At 46.9% G+C, this 6,440-nt stretch overlaps 1 pseudogene; it reads right to left on the bottom strand.

Moving 5' to 3' along the window:
• The window catches only part of LOC134984120 (zinc finger protein OZF-like), a 31,890-nt pseudogene extending 27,398 nt beyond the window's left edge, over positions 1 to 4,492 (bottom strand).
• Between the last annotated feature and the right edge of the window lie 1,948 nt (positions 4,493 to 6,440).

The following is a 6,440-nucleotide window of genomic DNA, read 5'->3' as shown; positions in this document are numbered from 1 at the left end:
TCTCCAGTCATCACCCAGACACATCCCCTGTGTTACTTTATAATGCCCCATTCCCAGCAGCCACCTCTCCAGTCATCACCCGGACACATCCCCTGGTGTTACTGTATAATGTCCCATTCCCAGCAGTCACCTCTCCAGTCATCACCCAGACACATCCCCTGGTGTTACTGTATAATGTGCCATTCCCAGCAGTCACCTCTCCAGTCATCACCCAGACACATCCCCTGGTGTTACTGTATAATGACCCATTCCCAGCAGTCAGCTCTCCAGTCATCACCCAGACACATCCCCTGGTGTTACTGTATAATGCCCCATTCCCAGCAGTCACCTCTCCAGTCATCACCCAGACACGTCCCCTTGTGTTACTGTATAATGTCCCATTCCCAGCAGTCACCTCTCCAGTCATCACCCAGACACATCCCCCGGTGTTACTGTATAATGTCCCATTCCCAGCAGTCACCTCTCCAGTCATCACCCAGACACATCCCCTGGTGTTACTGTATAATGTCCCATTCCCAGCAGTCACCTCTCCAGTCATCACCCAGACACGTCACCTGGTGTTACTGTATAATGTCCCATTCCCAGCAGTCACCTCTCCAGTCATCACCCAGACACATCCCCCGATGTTACTGTACTCCCAAGTCTCCTCAGACCCCAGTCATGTCCCTGTATTATTACTATAGATAGAAGTGACGTTATTGTGACGCTCCCAGATCCCCTCACCTCCCCAGTCATGTCCCTGTATTATTAATGTAGTACCCTAGTGATCTGAAGGCCTTGGGACACTATGAGGGGGCAAATCAATTAATGAATGTGTAGATCTATAAGGTAATAGAGATGCTGCCAACTGATGTATACCATATATGTGATAATAACTTGGATCTTTCTAGTGATCCAATAATGTATAGTGTTTATGCATGTTATTATTCTGTGCCTGCTGAAGGTGAGGGGACTCTGGTTAGCGCGCAGTGCGCGGGGGAGATCATGGAGAAGCTTCCAGAGGTCCCGTGTGCTGAGAGAGGTGGCTGGGCGCGTGTAGTGGCGGTTTTGTTGGTGGACTGACAAAGGGGAGAGAAAAAGGCTGGCGGCTGAGACAAGGGAGCTTACTGGAAGGCGGTTCCCTGCGAGTGAGAGAGCCCCTGTGGGGGAAAGGAATTGGATGTCTCCCGCTGCGGATGAGAAGCGCTGTGTTAATTTCCCCTGGTGGACGCCAAGCAGGGACGTCCCGGTGGCTGGTTGTCATGGAGAGTGCTGGGAGGTAGAGCGCTGGCGGGGCAGGCTAGTACATGGGAGGAGACCGCAGTGCGGGCAGCAGCTACCAGGACTCCAGCAGTAGCAGACAGTTTCCCCCCCCAAGCAGAGCTGAGTCCCTCATCCCATCCAACCCGCGGGAAGAGCCCGGTTGCTGGAGGAGGTGGAGTCGGGGGGAGGTTCAGACCGGGCACACTATCATTGTAAGTGCAGGATGCCCCCATATAAATCCTGCTAATCTGCATATTCCCCTATCAGCCTTTAACTATTAAAGTACCACCCCTAGCACAGTAGCACAGGGACCAGCAGCATCGGTGGATCTGAGGAGTATGAATAGCACCTCTAGAGACTCCATATCCATTAGAGCACAGGTTCTCAAACTCGGTCCTCAGGACCCCACACATTGCATGTTTTGCAGGTCTCCTCACAGAATCACAAGTGAAATAATTAGCTCCACCTGTCGACCTTTTAAAATGTGTCAGTGAGTAATTAATACACCTGTGCACTTGCTGGGTTACCTGCAAAACATGCACTGTGTGGGGTCCTGAGGACCGAGTTTAAGAACCACTGCATTAGATAATGACCAGCAGGATAGCAGTGATAAAGAGTGCGGTGGTGTATAATGATGAAAGCAGCTCGGAGAGGGCGCAGGGTCACCTAAACTTGGAAATGATACACTGGGGAGACTAAGCACCCCTCACCTATCAGAGACAGGTGCCAATAACCGGGACTTCTGTATGTTCTGGAGCCACCCCCACGGATCTACAGTGGGGCGATGCTTATACTGGGACAGGTAACACAGATCATCACCCCACTATATGTAACGAGTAGACCACGGGTGTCAGGGATTCCAGGGTGGAGAGCTCCACGTACTACCTTCCTGTTTCAGGTTGTCTAGGAGCGCTACAATTAGATCTTCCATGGAAACCATGCTATTCATTGCCGTGAAGTAGGGATTGCTCAACAATCATGAGGACAATTGCTCCAAGTGGAGACCCATATAACCCAGAGTACTTCTTATACACAGACACGAAAGGGCCCCAACCGTGCACGATTATAGTAAGAGAACCCGGGTGGTTTATCAAACACAGCCCCACAACTTTCCTGTGGAGTCGTATGTTCTGTATTGGATGCATTACCTTATGTATAGGTGGGGTATATTATTATGTATAGGTGGGGTATATTATTATGTATAGGTGGGGTATATTATTATGTATAGGTGGGGTATATTATTATGTATAGGTGGGGTATATTATTATGTATAGGTGGGGTATATTATTATGTACAGGTGGGGTATATTATTATGTATAGGTGGGGTATATTATTATGTATAGGTGGGGTATATTATTATGTATAGGTGGGGTATATTATTATGTATAGGTGGGGTATATTATGTATAGGTGGGGTATATTATTATGTACAGGTGGGGTATATTATTATGTATAGGTGGGGTATATTATTATGTATAGGTGGGGTATATTATTATGTATAGGTGGGGTATATGATTATGTATAGGTGGGGTATATGATTATGTATAGGTGGGGTATATGATTATGTATAGGTGGGGTATATTATTATGTATAGGTGGGGTATATTATTATGTATAGGTGGGGTATATTATTATGTATAGGTGGGGTATATTATTATGTATAGGTGGGGTATATTATTATGTATAGGTGAGGTATATTATTATGTATAGGTGGGATATATTATTATGTACAGGTGGGGTATATTATTAGAATGGTTCATGGTTTGAGTATTATATGATATAACTGTATAAGGTGGCCTATAACTTCTTACATATTAAAACTAGTATACTTACGGGTGGAACTGTCTCCTTATCTGTGGAAGAGCCTGAAATCACAAAGGAAAGGTACGATAGGTAAATGTGCATAGTCCTATCTGGTTACATCACATACTAATGTTATAGGCGACCACTACAGGGGTAGTTTATTTCCTAAGCGATTAGAGTATTGGGCTCTGAATAGCTTGGGTGGAGGCACATTGCACATATACACTGTACCCCCAGGTAAAAAAGGGGTTACATTACTATAGATATGTGATGTCACTGTGACACTCCCAGATCCCCTCACCTCACCAGTCATGTCCCTGTATTATTACTATAGATATAAGTGATGTCTCTGTGACACTCTCAGTTTCCCTCACCTCACCAGTCATGTCCCTGTATTACTACTATAGATATAAGTAATGTCACTGTGACGCTCCCAGATCCCCTCACCTCCCCAGTCATGTCCCTGTATTATTACTATAGATATGTGATGTCACTGTGACACTCCCAGATCCTCCTCACCTCCCCAGTCATGTCCCTGTATTATTACTATAGATATAAGTGATGTCACTGTGACACTCCCAGTTCCCCTCACCTCCCCAGTCATGTCTCTGTACACTCCCAGGTGTGTGATATACATTTGCTTCATACTGAGCAATATTTTCAATCCCCAAAATTACATATAATAAAATTAATAATAATAACGACACTAAAGGCTGCACCCCAGTATAAAAATAATAACAGATGTCTTTAAAAGCAGGACACCTCAGGCCATTCCTCCTGTATTGTAAGACATCACCAACACTCCCAATGTCTAATAATAATACCTGGACACCACAAGCCGCTGTCCCTGTACAATAATAACCGTACACAAAAACCTGCTCCCCCTGTATAACATAAATAGCAACAGGACACCACAGGCCGCTCCCTCTGTATAATAATAACAACAACAGGAAACCACAGACTGCTCCCTCTGTATATTAATAATAATGACAGGACACCACAGGCTGCTCCCCCTGTATAGTAATAATAACAGGACACCAAAGGCTGCTCCCCCTGTATAGTAATAATAACAGGACACCACAGGCTGCTCCCCCTGTATAATAATAATAACAGGACACCACAGGCTGCTCCCTCTGTATAATAATAACAGGACACCACAGGCTCCTCCCCCTGTATAATAATAATATCAGGACACCACAGGCTGCTCCCCTGTATAATAATAATAATAACAGAACACCACAGGCTGCTCCCCCTGTATAGTAATAATAACAGGACACCACAGGCTGCTCCCTCTGTATAATAATAACAGGACACCACAGGCTCCTCCCCCTGTATAATAATAATAATATCAGGACACCACAGGCTGCTCCCCCTGTATAGTTAGACGCCATTACCTGATCTCCACGGACACTGCGAGGCTGCAACAGTCGATGAAAACTCACTTCCTGTATGTGGAACGCACAGTACGGAAGTAAGGTGGACCGCACAGACAGGAAGTAGGGTATGATTGGCACAGGCCGCTTACTGGTTGCTGGCCCCTCCCCTCCTTCACCCCGCCTACAGCCCCGCCCTCTGTAACGGTTATTACTATACATGTCATCGGTGCAGGAGGCCGGCGGCCATTTTCTTGTAGACCAGTCCGGCTGCAGCAATAGGTTCCCTGGACGTTTAGTGACGTCAGGAGCGGCGGCCATTTTCCCCTGGTCTGAGCTCCGCCTTCCTTCTATCATTCCCACAAGGCAGCAGGAGCAGAGAGCAGCCATTGCTGTGTCTGGCAGCAGGTAATGATATTATTATTATTATTCTATAGGCTGAGCAGCTCTGGTGTCAGGTTCTGTACTACAGGGGGAGCAGCCTCTGGTGCCTTGTTATAGTGCAGCTGGAGCAGCCTCTGGTGCTGCATTATCCCTGTACAGGTGGCTGACACTCTAGTGTCCTATTACTGTAACACAGGTGGCGCAGACCCCGCCGTTACCGTAATACAGGAGGTGCAGACCCCGCCGTTACTGTAATACAGGAGGCGCAGACGCCACCATTACCGTAATACAGGTGGCGCAAGACTCCGCCGTTACCGTAATACAGGTGGCGCAGACCGCACCATTACCGTAATACAGGTGGCTCAGACCCCGCCATTACCGTAATACAGGGGATGCAGACCCCGTTGTTACCGTAATACAGGTGGCGCAAACCCCACCGTTACCGTAATACAGATGGCGCAGTCCCCGCCATTACCGTTATACAGGTGGCGCAGACCCCGCCATTACTGTAATACAGGTGGCGCAGACCCCGCCTTTACCGTAATACAGAGGGCGCACACCCCGCCGTTACCGTGATACAGGTGGCGCAGACCCCGCCGTTACTGTAATTCTATAAACGGGACATTACAGGTGTTGTGTCCTGTGGCATTGTACTATACAGGTGGAGCGGCATATGTTGTATTAATATTCAGAGGAGCTGTATTAAAATACAGGGGAGTGGCATGTGTTGTCCTACTGTACAGGGGGAGCGAACTGGGGCATCCTCCTATACAGGGGTAGTGGATTATGACATCCTACTATACAGGGGGAGCAGCCTGTGTTGCCCTTTTATACAGGGGAAGTGGCCTGTGGTGTCTTGTTACTTTTATTATATAGGGTGAGCGACATGTATTGTCTTTCTATACAGGAGTGGCCTGTGTTGTCATAATACAAGGGTAGCATCCTGTACTGTCATAGTATACAGGGGGAGTGGCCTGTGTTGTCATAATATACAAGTGGAGGAACATGTGGTGTCTTCTTACTTTTATTATATAGGGTGAGCGACATGTATTGTCTTTCTATACAGAAGGAGTGGCCTGTGTTGTCATATTACAGGGGTAGCATCCTGTACTGTCATAGTATACAGGGGGAGCGGCCTGTGTTGTCATAATATACAAGTGGAGGGACCTGTGGTGTCTTGTTACTATTATTATATAGGGTGAGCGGAATGTATTTTCTTTCTATACAGAAGGCGTGGCCTGTGTTGTCATAATATACAGGGGCAGCGGCCTGTGTTGTCATAATATACAGGGGCAGCGGCCTGTGTTGTCATAATATACAGGGGTAGCTTCCTGTGCTGTCATGGTATACAGGGGGAGCGGCCTGTGTTGTCATAATATACAGGGTCAGTGGCCTGTGTTGTCATAATATACAGGGGTAGCTTCCTGTGCTGTCATAGTATACAGGGGGAGCGGCATGTGTTGTCATAATATACAGGGGTATCTTTCTGTGCTGTCATAGTATACAGGGGGAGCGGCCTGTGTTGTATTTATTATTTATTAGCAGTTTCTTATATAGCGCAGCATATTCTGTTGCGCGTTACAATTAGAACAGCAGTAATAGAACGAAACAGGGTAAAAACAGACAGACATAGAGGTAGG

This window comes from Pseudophryne corroboree, assembly GCF_028390025.1.
Source record: "Pseudophryne corroboree isolate aPseCor3 chromosome 3 unlocalized genomic scaffold, aPseCor3.hap2 SUPER_3_unloc_37, whole genome shotgun sequence".
Taxonomy (NCBI): Eukaryota; Metazoa; Chordata; class Amphibia; order Anura; family Myobatrachidae; genus Pseudophryne; species Pseudophryne corroboree.
This window is presented reverse-complemented; position numbering and strand designations above follow the sequence as displayed.